Below are 15,436 nucleotides of genomic sequence, written 5' to 3'. Positions count from 1 at the left end.
GCTGAGCCAAACCGTTTCAGCAACATCATACCACACAAATCTGGATTTCCTGGGAGAAGGCCAGATTCAGAGCATTTTAAAAACACACACACACAATGTTATTGCTTTCATGTACACAAAATAACTTAACTGGATTAAGAAGTCTATTTCACTGGCCTTAAATTCCTACAGAGCTAGGGCTGGATCTTGCTTTTCCTTCCCCAGCACCAAGCTAGGTTTACAGGAGGCATTTAATAACTCAGTGAATGAATGGACGCATGCTTAAGCATGACTTATCCACTTACCCGCTGGACCTTCTTACGTAAACCAGGGCTTTCGAAATGCCAAGAACTGTCAAAATGGGTCTAAGGCTCTTCTATCGCACTCCTTATTCTCACGATTATCTTTCCTTACATTTAAAAATGGTTTGTTAAGCTGGCGATCTGTCTGAAATAGTGTGGACTCAGAAATGAAGGGTCTGGGAAGCTGAAGTTTACACTGGCTGGCCCAGGCTCTGTGCCTCACTCCCGTACTCTTCAAAGATAAGAAGGCTTCAAGAGCTCTGCCCTCACCCAGACCCGAGATAAGCAGCCCAACACAGAGGAGGGATGGTACCAGGGTGTGAAGAAACAGGGGTGGGTGGAAGGACTTGGGAACCTCACACTGGCCTTGCAAGAAGAGGAGGGTGCAGGGTTTGGGACTAACACCCTCAAATCAGATCCTGGGATCTCGGGGTGGCAGGTGATGCTGCAAAGCAAGGGGCAGCAGGTATAGCCATTTAAAAATTATTTACCTCTCACAACTTCTGCTCCACCTAGATTGGCACCTGGGGCTAGAGCTTGGGGCACATTTTATACACATTAGGAAGTCCCTGCTATCTAAAGAAGCTTCCCGGAAAGCCCTGCTCACCTACCCTGATGCACTCACTAGGGCAAGAGCTGCCTGTGCAACCTCACTCAGTGCATGCCACTCCAGGAGGGAACCACGTGACTGTGAGAGGCTGGCTCTGCCAGGGAGTGCTCAGAAGGGGTGGCCAGGGGGGATGAATGACCAAATCAGCTAAGGAAGGAGAAAGAAACTCTTAAGCTAAGAGATTCCTGCACAGATCCCCGGGGCCAGGCATTCAGGCTGACCTGCAGTTCAGGCTGAAATGCTGGAAACAGCCCCTGCCACCAGTCAGCAATAGGGGTTAGTTACAGAGCCCTTTGGAAGGGAATTCCTGTAATGCAATGTTCAGGCTTATCTAGGAGCGTTCTGTCCTCTGCACACTGACATAAATCTCTCAGAAACTAAAGGGGAGGTGGAGATGGAAAGAAGAATCTAACATTCTAGGGTTGGTTCTGCCCCCAACTGGAGCAAGAGGAAGGTGGTGGAGGGGAGGAAACGGGGGTTGGTGGGGGGAGAAGAGGGAGGTTGGAGGAAGACAATAGCTATGGAAAATGAAAGGGGAAGGGAGGAGAAAAAGTGAGAAAATGTCATGTTCTTATTTTGCACTATGCAGTGAAAAACAGCACACATTTGGTTCTGCCTGATGACACGCCGGTCCCTGGAATGCTCTCTCTGTACATAACCATTATGGAAAGAAGTACAGTTTCCATGGCTCTGTAGTTCTCAGTCTGGCTGCCCAGTTATCCCATTTGGGAGCATTCTTAGCCCATCATTTGTACCCTGACTGACTCATGCTGAAGACATGAAGACTCTCGAGGGTATCTGGAGGTTAGTTTGGTTTAAGTGTCTCAAGACGCCAGAACTCCCCCTTGATTCAAAAGGAATGAAGCCACAAAAGGTGGGGAGGACTGGAATGGCTGGAGGGAAGTACCTGAAACTGCTGAGCTGTGTTCAGTGGCCTGGATTCTTGAAGACGATTGTATAAAGACATAACGTTTACAAGGTGACTGCGTGATTGTGAAAACCTTGTGTGTAATGCTCCTTTCATCTACAGTATGGACAGATGAGTAAAGTATGGACAGATGAGTAAAAAATATGGACAAAAAAGAATAAGTAATAATAAGGGAGACAAAGGGTAAAATAAATTGGGTAGATGGAAATTGGGCTGGTGGTCAATGGAAGGGAGGGGTAAGGTCTATGGCATGTATGAGTTGTTTTCTTCTTTTCTTTTTATTTCTTTTTCTGGAGTGATGCAAATTTCTAAAAATGATCATGATAATGAATACACAACTATGTGATGATATCATGAGCCATCAATCGTGCACCATGTATAGAATGTATGGGTGTGAAGATTTCTCAATTAAAAAAAAAAAGATCAATCGACTATTTAAAAAAAAAGGAGGTGGGTAAGACAGGCAGGCAGGGGAACTTAATATGTGGGGACAAAGGAAAGTCTCCTGTCGGACCCCAAGTCCCAGTCCTGGACAAGATGCTCGGGCTTTTTGGGTTAGGGGGAAAGTTGGGACTGCCCCTTCCACCTGTTCCCGATCATGGGCCTGAGATCCTCTCCAGGTGCCTCCTCAGAGCTCCCTGGCCTCACCTATGCTGCGGGCTGACCCCCTCATCCACAGCACTGCTCAGAAAGAGGACAGCTCCCCTGCCTCACCCCATCTGTTTTGGGTTGCTAAAGCTGCCAGAATGCAATATCCCAGAAATGGATTGTCTTTTACAATGAGTATTTATCAGTTTACAAATTACAGTTCTTAGATCATGAAAATGTCCAACTCAAGGCAACAACAGGATGGTACCTGGACTCTGAAGGCAGGCTGCTGGCATCTGGGATTCTTCTGTCAGCTAGCAAGGCACATGCCGGCATCTGCTGGTCCCTCTCTCACAGGTCTCATTGCTTTTAGCTTCTGGTTCCAGTGCCCTCCTGTCTGAGCTTCTGTGCATCTTCTCCTAGCTTCTCTGGGGCTTTTCTTTCTGAGCTGTCTCAGCCTTTTCTGCCTTTTATCAACTCATAAAGGACTCCAGTAAAAAGATTAAGACCCACCTTGAATTGGGTGGGTGACATCTCAATTGAAATAACCTAACCAAAAGGTCCCACCCACAACAGGTCTGCACCGACAGGAATGGATTAAAAGAACATGGCATTTTCTGGGGCACATAATAGATTCAAACCAGCACACCCCCTCTCAAAGGAGGGTGCAAATGGACGGAGGCTTGGGAACGGACAGCTTGGGAAGCTGCCAGCCCTGGCTCCAAGCCATCAGAAGTCTGAGGGTCACAGAGCACCTGCACAACTCTCCTTGTCTCTGTCCCCCACACATGCACAAACACTGACATACACCCGCAGTAGCACACACGCTTTTCGTACACGCACATTCCGCCATTCACACAGGCTCATACTTCCCCGGTTTGGACACACAGACCATCTGTGCACTCAGGCGCCTCAGGAACTCTTCCAACTATGGCAAAATGTTCTCAGCGGTTGACACTTGGTAGCGGGGGGAGGGTGCTACACATGATTAATTTGTGTTCTAGTTTCTTTCGATTTTCCAAATGTTCTGCAGTGTATGTGTACTGCCCTTATATTCAGAAAAAGCTAAAGGTATTATTTTTAAAAGTCTTTTTGAGATCGAACTAATAAATAAGTAGCATCCTAGTGGGATTGGCTCTTAGATTGCTCTCGTTTCGATCCACTTGGCAACACCGTATGTCATTCTTACAAATGAGTAAACTGAGGATAAGGGAATGGATGAGCTCTCCCAGGGTCACCCAGAAAGTAAGTGGCCCTGACGATAATTATGGGGACTGCAATCATGGGGGAAAAACCCGGCTTTATCCGGTGTTTCCCAAAGATAGCAGAGAGAGAGTGAGTACCTGGGAGGAGGGGAAAGAGGGAAACATGTCTGCATGGAGGGTGAGAAGCCTGTCTTACTCATTTGATTATAAAATATTTCTGAGCCACCAGATGGTCTAATAGCAGCCACAGATGCCCGATAGCTTTTCTTCATTTCTTTGCACGGGGTTCCGTTTCAGGGGCCTGACGAGTGATATCTAAGAGCCGTTCTGGAGTTGCAGAAAGACAACAACTGTACAACTGAAGGAACCATATTAAGTGCAACCAGTTAGGTATGCATGCATTATTTTGTCCCAGATTAAAGCACCTTATGTCAGTCCTAAGGGGCACCTGTGGCCCTTTAGGCAGGAGCCCTTCCTGGCGTGGCGGCCTGCCGAGGGAAGGCCTCGGATCTGGGCTCAGCTATATCATTCATCCTTGGCTCAGATGTACAGCAGACCCTTTAGCTACTGGCTTCATCTGCAGAAAGCAAACATGAAAGACAAGGCATTCTTCCCCCACCCCCCGCCTCCCGCCACCTCCCCACTCAAGGAGTCTCGCCTCCAAGATCAAAGATGGGGGTTGAAAAGATCCCCACAACACTCAAAGTCTCCTGCTTTGCTTGTTCTGCCTTTTTTGTTTTGTTTTGAATAAAGGAACCTTTGTCCCCGGTCTTTCCACAGCTCAACAACCTGGTTAAAAGCAAGAGGTCCACGGCTGCGGTGTGACACGGCTACACAGCCCTCCTTTTGCCCGGCTGGGTGAAAAAAGCACTTCAAAGAACCAGTTTCGCTAATGTTCTTCTCAATAACCCAGAGAGAAGTGCTTAACTTCGTGAAGGCAAGGAACTGCCTGAGGCTTCCGTCCGGAATTACTGGCCTGGGAAGAGTGTGACAGCGGGCTGTTTATTCAGCCTCGTCCTGGGGACCAACGGAGTGGAAGCTGCACCCTCTTTCTTCTCATTCGATCCCAGCCTCTTCTCTTTCTCAACCCACCCCTCATGAGCACACAAGAGACTGGGAGAAAGATTTTCTATGCCATCACTGACTTTCTACTCACCACAGACCGGACCTGGAGTCATTCTTACCCTGCAAACGCTATAGCTCTCAAGAAACGGCTATGTTCAGAAACAAAAGAAAGGAGGGCCTGGGGAACAGCAGGAATAGCATACATAAAAGTTTCAGAGCAGATGCCTAGGCTGGCACACCTCTCAGCCTGGTGGGCCACCACCCAAACCTCTAATTCCCCACCCCAAAGTCAAAAGGAGGAAGACCTGGTGTTATCAGTCATTCACACCATAGTATGAATTACCATCACTGGGAGAGGATGGGGCTTTCTAGGTGGAGGGGAACAGGAGATAAGTAATTAGAGGGTGGTATGTTTTAGGGGGACAGTGCAGGTCTCTGTGAGGTGGTGGGGTAGGTAGAAGAATGAAGTGTTTGGCAGAATGGCATACACTTGAGGTAAGGGAGAACAAAGAGGAATGAAAAGGGACAAAATTGCCCTTATGTTCAATTTCTGCGCCAACCCGGCCCCGACCTCAGTTGAAAAGGGAATTGGTTCTGCTCCCCGATCCACACAGGTTCCCTGCTTCCCATCCAAGCCCCTCAGCCTATCGTAATCATCGTGGTGATGGGGCTATCTGGGGTCCATGGCCCCAGAAAAGTATTCCTGGGGGAAATCACATCTCAAGTTTCCAGCCAACTTAAGCAAAAGCTCATTGGTTTCAGCTTTAGGAAAGTCTATGTACTAACCATTTGGAATCCAGCCCATTGATAAACTGGCGACTCCCTACATAGTCGTTTTAAACCTCAGCAGCTTCAGCTCACAGATACACTAGGATTTTTTTTTTTTTGAAACTGCAGGAAACAAAGCAGAAGTCCTTGCCTGTGCTTGGCTCTCGGGGCCTAGCACTCCCAGGAGAGGGGAAAGAAGACACATGTGGCCTGTCATGTGGCAAAATGACACCTTATGGCCTATCCCAGGAGAGTCAGTCAAACTATTTAACAACCCGTACTGCACAGGCCCTAGCTTCCGGTGCCAGCTTCTGGTGCTTGATTGTGGGGCGAGACGGAGGCTGTTTACTAACCATCGCGGAAGCTGTTTTCCCATTACGACAATGCAGGACCATGCTATGACTACCAGCTGCCTGCCTCAACACAGGTATGTGGCTGAAGCTCAATCTATAGCCAGGGACAGAGCTGGCCAATGGCCATCAGGAAGATGCAGGAACCAGGCTCCAAGAGACGTATCTACAGACATATCCCTCTCAGTCCCTGCAGTGACCCTGCGAGAGGGACCCTCATACACTTACTGCACAAGGCAGAACCCCGAGCCCCAGGCTTGCCCAGGACAGACAGACAGACTGCGCGATGTAGATCCAGCATTCAAACCCAGAGCCCTCGGCCTCGAAAGCCTATGCTTTCGTGCCGCACCTTGGACAGACTTCAGCCTCAGAGTCAGCGGGTCCAAAAGAGGCTGAGGAATGGGGTGACGTGGGGGCGGGAGAGTTGGAGAAGGGCCACTTATTTACATGCCACAGCTTTGGATTCAGGCCACGGGGACAGACTGACAAAGAGATCCTCAAGGCCCTGGTTGGAACGTCCCAGCCAACCTCTGGAGTGCGGCCGGCCCGGGAACAGTTCGTGCCTCTCCTAGCCCACAAGTCAGACTGGACGGCAAAACGTTCTCAACTAGGAAGAGAAGGAAAGGAGCTTAACACTACAGCTTGCGCTAGCCTGGCTTTTCACAAACGGTGCGGTCTGCAGATCCGGTTCCTTGTGCCTGGAAGGCACTCATCCCTCTTTCTCCCTGTGCCCCAAATCCTTGAAAGCCCAGCACAACCTCACTTCCTGGGAAGCTTCTCCCAAGCCCTCCCCAAGGCTAGGTCGGCCACTCCTTCCAGGGGCGCTTTCAGCTCTTGTCCTGCTAGACAGGATTATTTACGGACACGCCTGGTTCATCAGGCTGAGTGCTAGAGGACAGGGCCTGCATCGTTTTATAGCAGACCCAGTCCTGGGAGCATCTGGCCCTGCACACAGAAGGCAGGCCAGCAACCCCCCAAGGGCACCCCCCAAAGAACGTAATGTGCCCCCGGAGTTGTGCAACACACAGACCCCAGTCCGATGTTGAGTTAACGATTATTCCCCGGCAGCAAAAAATCTGTTTCGAATCTTCCCAACTCCCAGTGTAAATGAAACAGGCATCAAAACTTGAAAATACAGGTCCCCTTTAATTCCGAAACTTGTGGATCTTTTCAAAATACTTGAAATTTCCCTCGGGTAATCAGGGAGGTCCTGGCTTGAAGGCAGTCACATACTCGTGGAAGGGCCCATGCCAACATCTGCTCCAGCTGCTTCCTCACCCCCTCCCTCCCAGGCGGCCTTGCATGCTAACCTGAGCGGCAGAAGGTTCGCTTCCCAAACGTACAAAATGCCAACAGCCCGGGTACAAGCCAGAGATGATGCACTGTTAGGTGTCCAAGATTGTTAGGTGGTTTCCGTGCATCCAGGAGAGAGTTTCCGCTTAAAATATCAAATCTCTTACTTCCCCCAAAGAAAACAGCCTGATGACAGGGAAGGACAAACAGCCCCAGTGGAGTTGCTTTCTGCCCCCGTTTCCAGTATAAGTCTAGACTTCAAGAAAATTTTCCCAAGACAGTCCCCTTAAATAAAACCTGCTTGGTAATGCATCAAATGGTGCTTCGTTTAGTGGGGCCATCATATTTAATTTATTCCAAATGTATTACACATCCAATACAGTATTCAGAATTTAGAACAGATGTTCTGTGAAGGGGGGGGGTGAAGGGAAGTGGGATGATTTAGCCCAGAGAAGAGACGTCTGGGGTTAATTTAATTAAATCGCCATGACTATAAGAGCTCACTCTCACCCAGAGGGAAGAAAACAAGGCAGAGACTCAGGCACAGAAGAGAAAACGAAACGGCTCCAGGGATTCCGGCCAGCTAGAGAGACACAAGGTTACACATAGACTGCAGGACCCTGGAGGCTGGGAAATTTCCTCTCAAACAGTTCTCAAACAGAAGTGCACATCTTAAGGGAAACGTCCCTAGCACCTGCAGTGGGTAAAATGGCAAAAGCTTTGAGACAAACAGCTTGGGGGATGACTTCTAGCTCTGCCACTCACAGAAAATGTGTCACCTCGAGACCAACACATCCTCGGTGCCAGTGGGATATCACCCACCCTTTCACAGCATGTACAGGTCACGGCTCAAAGTCACCTATGCTACTATAAAGGTGACAGTCTGAGCTATCCAACTTTAAAGGCATGTTATTAACCGGGACATGCTTCTGCCAATTTCTAGCAAACACTATCCTTTTCGTGATCATATGGCACTGGTTTTAGAAACAGGCCGTATGATATAATGAACAGCTCTGCAATCAGGGGCAGAGCACCCTAAAACAGCCGCACTGAGGAGCTCCAGTCATCAATAAAGGCAGCATTCAGAGCCTCCTTGTCAAGCAAAGAAACTGAGGCTCAGAGAGGTCAAGGCACTTCCCCAAAGACACACAGGTGGCCAAGGGGCTGAGTTTCACACTCAGCTCTATGTCTCATTTCTATTTATTCAAGGGAGCAGAGGAGAGAAAGGAGAGCATTCAAATCCATCCCACTTGAGTCCTAGGTTTCTGAAGGTTCACACATGATTTCATCAGATCAAACTAATCAAGTTCTCATCTGGACACCAAGAAGCTGAAATTAATCAAGAATCCCCTGTACTGAGGGACAGAAGGAAAATGTCTTCCTTTCCTCTCTAAATCCCAACTGCTCCCCCATCCCCCGGGAAGCCTCGATCTGCTGGGACAGGGAAAATGGCCTGGGCAGGAGGGCAGGGGAGGATATGGGCCCTGGCTGGGGAGATGCAGAGCCTCAGACCCTCAGCGATTCTCTGGGAGTAGAAAGAACCAGGGCTGAAGTCACCCCAAGAGGCCGCTGAGCCGTGGGGACCTCTGTTTCGCAGGCCCTGTTGCTAGGCCCCACTGTCCGTGAGAGCCGCCCCTATACCTTGCTGTGTCATCTTGCATGCTTTGGGCCTCGAGTCCCTCAAGGGCAAAATAGGGATGACAGCAACTATTTCACACAGTGCTCGCTTTCAATCTTTTTTATTGCAAAAACTTTCACATACATACAAAGCAGAGAGATGGTTAGAACGAATGATGGGTTCACCCCCGGAGGCCCATCTTCTTTCCCCTGTACCGACCCTCACTGCCCCAGCCCCAGAGCTTCACGGGTCAGCACATTCCAGACATCGTATCATTCCACCTCCACCTACTGCAGCGTGCCAGAGGCTGGCGAGAGAGTTTAATGAGATCAGTCAAGCCAAGCCCTTAGACCCGAGCATGCAGTGAGTGCTCCACACACATTAGCTTGCGTGCGTTGTTTTTGCTCAACAGGTGTGCACACACGATCACTTTATCACTGCTTCTGTCACCTTCCACACTTCCGCCCACTCCTGCTGCTGCCGTGACTGTCCTCTCCTCCAGCAAATGGAGACGAAGCCAGCTGCCTTCGCCACTTCACTGGGAATGCGGTGGGGCTCAACTGAGTACACAGGGCATGAGCTTTTCTGAAAACCCGGCAGCCTCTGCAGAATCTCTGAACTGGGTCATACAAGTCCACGGTGTCACAGGCATTCCAGGACGGGTCGGGACTATATCTCACCTTCTTCAGTCACACATATGCCCAACATGGGGCTGGGCATTTTGTGCCCCCCTTTTGGGGGTTACACACTCACGTTACTAAACTTTGAGTGTCCGCTAGTGCCAAGAGAGGCACATCCATCATTCTACCAAGCAGAATTATCTACCCCTACTTTATAGATGGGAAACCGAGGCACGAAGAGATCAAACAATTGCTTTAAACAAAACATTATACAACTGGTATCCAGGCATGTCTGACCCCAAAGTTAGTTTTCCATTTCCTTATGTTGTTTTTCAATAATCTGATGGAATAGTGCCTATTTCTTTTTTGTTTGTTTATTTTTTCCCTAAGTCTATATAATTCAGGAGTTTTTAGTATATAGTCACCAGGTGGTACAATCATCACCACTACTTAACTCTGGAACATTTTCATCTCCCCAAAAAGAAGCCCGTCACTCCTCACGCTCCTTCCTCCCACCTGCTGGCAATCACTAATTCAGTTTCTGACCCTACAGACTTGCCAATTCTGGGTATTTTGTGTAAATGGAACAAAACAACAGCTGGCTTTTGCGTGGGTGCTTTTTCCACTCAAATGCTTTCAAGATCCATCCATGTTGTGGCATGAGTCAGTACCTCATTCCCATTTCTGGTGGAAGAATATTCCGTTGTGTGGTGTGCTGGTTTGAAACTGTCATGTACCCCAGAAAAACCATGTTCCTTAATCTTCATTCAATCTTGCTGAGTGGGATCTTTTTTATTGTCTCCGTGGGTATGTGACCCACCCACTTGTGGGTGGTAACTTTTGCTTGGGAGGTGGTTTCTATGGAGATGTGTCTCCACCCATTGAAGGTGGGGTTGCTTACTGGAGCCCTTTAAGAGGGAATCATGGGCGGGCCACGGTGGCTCAGCAGGCAAGGATGCTTGCCTGCCATGCCAGAGGACCCGGGTTCATTTCCCGGTGCCTGCCCATGTAAAAAAAAAAAAAAGAGGGAATCGTTTTGGAAAAAGCTTTAGTGCTGACAGAGCCCACACAGGGAGAAGGAAAATGCCTCCAGTGAAGCCCTAGGAAGTGAGGAGAGAAAGCTAGCAGATGCCTCCATGCACCTTCCCAGGTGAGAGAGAAATCCCAAACTTCACCAGCCCTTTCTTTGGAGTTAAGGTATCTCTCTCTGGATGCCTTAGTTTGGACATTTCTATGACCTTAGAATAGTAAACTTGCAACTTAATAAATTCCCATTTTAAAAGCCGGTCCATTTCTGGTGTATTGCATTCTGGCAGCTTTAGCAAGCTAAAACATGTGGATAGACTGCATTTCGCTTATCCGCTCATCAGATGGACACGTGAGTTGTGTCCACTTATAAATAATGGGCGCTACAGGCCTTCGGGTCCGAGTCTTTGTGTGGACATCTGTTTTCAATTGTCTCGGGCATATACCGAGGAGCAGAATTGCTGAGTCACGTCGTAACTCTGTTTAACTTTTTTTTTGTTTGTCAGTGCAATTTTGCTGAGATATACTCACACACCATACAATCCATACAAAATATTCTATCAGTGGCTCAGAGTATCGTCACGTAGTTGTGCATCCATCACTGTATGTTAAAGCTTTTGAGGAACAGTAAGATGTTTGTCCAAAGTGGCTGCACTATTTTACATTCCTACCCACAGTGGGTGACAGTCCCAACGGGTCTCCACCCTTGGCAACTCTTGTCACTGTCCATCTTTCTCCTTATAGTCATATAATAATGGTGTGTGTCCATTTATATTCATGTGGATGCCTGACTTACTCCATCCTTCTGTGAAGTTGGATGGGTGCCTTATAGAAACTACCTAATGTAGACAGGGATGAGTATTTCATCACTTTTTACAGGCAAGTAAACCACGGGCTCAGAGAAATGAACAATCGAACTCTGAGCGGACACTCTTGTCATCACCATATTAAAGAAATTTAAAAAAAAAATGGGTTCTATTCTTAGCTCAGTTTAGCTCAGTTTCCCCTCTGGTTAGGAGACCAGATACTTTGAAATTCTCCTAGGGACCAGGGAAGGAGTCACACAATTTAATCTGACCCAGGACCAAGAGCCATGCCACTGCTGTGATGTTTACATATGTGACAACATTTTAAGGAACATCACTCAAACCAGTCCAGTTTTTTCCAAAATGCACCATTCCTAAAACAAAGTCACACTCCTTCATAAACAAGCACATCTCTTCAAACCCACCGACTAACAGGATTTATGACCCTCCCTTGACTCTCTCTAAAAATAGTAAATCCCCCTTCCCAAGAGCAAAGACGGTCAGTGATACAGTAATACAGATTAAGCCAACACAGCTGTGGCTGACCCAGCCTTGGAGGGCAGAGCTCTCCGCCTCGGCTGCGGGTGGGCCCCTCCTGAGGACCAGGCCAGGGCTTCAGGCTGCTCAAAGGAACGTGCTGCCAGCCGTTCGGCAGGGTGAGAAATGCAGCATGAGAGTGGGGAAGGAAAGTGGGGACAAAGGGTCAAGAGGGAGGCGGGTATGTTCATCACTGTTCCCAAAGTCCAGAGGGGAAGAGAAAGAGGCCAGGAATGAGCAGGAGTCTGGGCTCTCCTCATTACACACTGTGCAACCCCTGAGCAAAGTTCTCAATTTCTCTGAGCTTCAGATATTTTATCTGGAAAAAAGAAAAAAAAAAAAAAAAAACCAACCACAAAATCCCTGCCACACAACCCTCACAAGGCAGCTGAGAAGTAAATAAAATGTGAAAGCCCAGGGGTAGAGTGCTCACTTTCCATACAGGAGACCCAGGTTCGATTCCCGGACCATGTACCCTGACGCCCCCCCCCGCCGCCAAAAAAACAATGTGAAAGCACTCTGAAAACTACAAAGCAAGATAAATTTTTATAATCATGGTAGGGGTGGGGATATGTTCACATAATGGTATTCCTTTCCTTTTAAAAAATTATCATCAGTGCTAATAATTACTTTTAATTTCACAGCAAACATGCTGTTGCACAGTTAAAAACCCAGCTAACATGAAGAATTAGCAAAAGCTTCACAAACATGCATACTCCTAACTTAGCAATTCTCCTTCTTAGAGTTTATCTTAAGGCATAATCATGCAAATCTGGGAAAAGGAGGTGGACATAAGTATAGAAATGTGTATCACCATGCACATGTGGTGAGTGCCATTGCTCAGACTATCCACTCTCTCCCAGGGGAGGAGAAGACTTCTCACCCCTTGACACAAGGCTTGACCAAGTGATCTGCTTTAGCCAGTGTCATGTGAGGGGACTCAACAAAGGGTCCACGGCAGGTCATGGCATGTGCTTCCACCATCTTGGTTCCCTCAGCCACGAGACTGGCAAAGTTTCAGATAGGGCTACTCTGCCAGCTGGTCCCCAAGGAACAAAGGCAGAGACCTAAGTCATTTACAACAGGTGACAATCCTCTCACCCGAGCAAGAAATCTTTTTGTCATTGTAAACCACGAAGATCTGGAGGTTGTTTATTATTAGAACATAACTTAGCCTAAGCTGACTGATACACAGCCACGTTTCTACTAAAGTAAAACAGTAAATGACCCAGGTGTCCAGCTAAATAAATATCCACAATGGAATGCCTCAAAAATGTCACAAGCATTGGCAAAGGAAACCCCATATGATGTTAACAGAAAAAAAGGAACAAGGATCAGTACCCAGAATATTGAAACATCTACCATAAGAAAAATATAATCCACCCAAAAGGAAATTGGGCAAAGGATGAGAACACACAACTCACAGAAGAGGAAACCAGAATAAACAATAAAAAAACTGAAAAGATGTTTGCTCTCTCTAGAACTCAGCAAAATACAAAATAAAACAACCATGAGATACTATTTAACACCCATCAGAGTGTCAAAATGGTAAAGTTTGATGATGCTAGTGCTGGAGAGGATGTGGTGGGGAAAGAAAAAAAAGGAACTCTCTTGCACTGGTAGAAGAGAGTATAAACCGCCATGGATATCTTGGGGAACAATTTAGCAACATCTAGCTCTGCTGGGCATACAATATGACCCAGCACTTCTGAGTATTCTAGATATTCTAGATAGCTGCCCTACAGGAATTTCCACACTGTGTTTGTATTAGCTAGCTATTGCTATGTAACAAATTACCCACCAAAACCCATCAGCTTAGAACAATAGACATTATGTCATAGTTTCTTTGGGTCAGATATCCAGGTGCAGCTCAGCCAGGCGGCTCTGGCTCTAGGTCTCCCAGGAGGATCCAGTTAGGTTGTCGGCCGGGATGCAGTCTCATCTGAAGGCTCGGCTGTGGGGGTTGGGGTCTCCTGGGACTCTCCCACGGCCATTGGCAAGCTGCAGTGCCTCGCCATGGGGGGCCCATGATAAGGCAATTGGTTTTCCCCAGGGCAAGTGATCCAACACAGAAGAAGATGGGTGCCTCAGTCCCCCAAATGATCTACTCTTAAAAGTGAGCTCCCATCACTTCTGCTGCGTTCTGTTGGTGAGACACAAATCATTCAGTTCAGCCCACACACCTGGGGAAGGAATCACACGAAGTGTGACCACCAGGAGGCTGGGCTCAATGGGGCCACCCTCGAGGCTGCTTGCCATGGCCCTCCAGGAGAAGAGAGCAGCCACCCCGGCAATTTTCGCATCGGCGAAATGGAAAAAGCCAGCCAATGTAGTGTAGGGGGATGGAGGGATGGCGGCTCATTGGGATGACAGGATTCTACCCAGCAGTTTCTTTTTTGTTTTTAAAATGTTTTTTATTGTGAAATACAACATATATTTTTAAAAAAACAATAAATTTTGAAGTACGTTTTAATGAGTAGTTATAGAACGGATTTCAGAGTTTGGTATGAGTTACATTTCCACAATTTCAAGCTTTTCTTTTAGCTGCTCCAAGACACTGGAAACTATAAGAAATATCAACATTCAGCAGTCATACTTGTTTGTTAAATCCTATCTTCTCTGTTATAACTCCCCCTTCTCTGTGACCTTTCTCCCAATCTTTAGAGGTATTTGGACTAAGCCCATTCTATAGCAGTTTTTTCTTTTTTTAGTATGTTTTATGGTGGGGTCACATTTCATTCTTTGTCCATGTGACTATTCTGTTATTGCAGTACCATTTGTTGAATTTTTTTTTTTTTTTGAAGTGCCCAGACCGGTAATCAAACCCAATTCTCTCACATGACAAGTGAGAATTCTACCACTGAACTGCCCTTGCATCCACAGCAGTTTGTTTTTTTAAAGGAGAAGAAGGAAGACCACAAACCCCATCTCTATGCATCGACATGGATAAATCTCAAAAACGGTGCTGAGCAAGTCAAAAGCAAATTTAAAAATGACAGGAATAGTCTAATTGCTATTTATGAGTATTTCTAGCACAACTCATGTTTCATTGAAGGCAATGCACACGTGCAGTAAGAGCATAAAAGCATGCCTGGGTATAACGGGCTCCAGTTCAGCATAGGTGCTCTCTCGGGAAGGAGACAGGAGGAGGAGAGGCCCTGGTTCGAACTGTAATGCTTTGCAAACTTTTAGGGCACACCATTCAAGACAAAAAAAAATACAATGCCATTTTTTCTCAAATATATGCATGTTCCTATTCCGTGTTATCTCCAGGTTGTCTAATAAGTCTGCCCACAGATGATATTATTTTATTCTTTTACAGACTGCAGATATTCTCGACGACAAAACGTCTATTGGCCTATGCTTCCAGACCTCCTGGGCATTTTCACATGGACAGAAGTGAGTCTAGAGGGGTTGACATCGGAATGACAAGTGATGCGTGGGTGGCAGGGTCACGGGGGTATTTTTTTCACTCTGTTCTTCCGTGCGCTCCAGCTTTACGAAAATAAGCAGAGATTGTCGGTGTTTAAAAAAAATAAATTAAAAGCTTCTTCAAAACTTTAAGTCAACTTCAAAACCAAAATGGCTCCCAGAACACCCCACCTCGGAGAGCACAGATGAATTCCATTTGAAAGGGGAAGGTCTGGGGAGGAAAACACCCACACGTGGGGCTCTCTCATCTTCGGTGCCCGGGCAGGTGTCTGAGAGGCTGCAGATCGGAGGGAATGACTGATCTCTGTT

General features: G+C 47.2%; 1 protein-coding gene across 3 annotated transcripts in view; it reads right to left on the bottom strand.

Moving 5' to 3' along the window:
- The window catches only part of HPCAL1 (hippocalcin like 1), a 135,743-nt gene that overhangs the window by 90,271 nt on the left and 30,036 nt on the right, over window positions 1-15,436 (bottom strand). The window contains exon 1 of one of the 3 annotated variants that reach the window (XM_077153175.1): window positions 285-1,223. The exons of the other annotated variants lie outside the window; for them this stretch is intronic. The gene's annotated coding sequence lies outside the window, so the exon portion shown is untranslated. Of the gene's footprint in view, window positions 1-284; window positions 1,224-15,436 lie in introns of those variants that run through there. 3 annotated transcript variants of the gene reach the window in all.

Source organism: Tamandua tetradactyla, chromosome 3 (genome assembly GCF_023851605.1).
Source record: "Tamandua tetradactyla isolate mTamTet1 chromosome 3, mTamTet1.pri, whole genome shotgun sequence".
NCBI lineage: Eukaryota > Metazoa > Chordata > Mammalia > Pilosa > Myrmecophagidae > Tamandua > Tamandua tetradactyla.
Note: the sequence above shows the minus strand (reverse complement) of the source record. Positions and strands in the feature narration are given on the sequence as shown.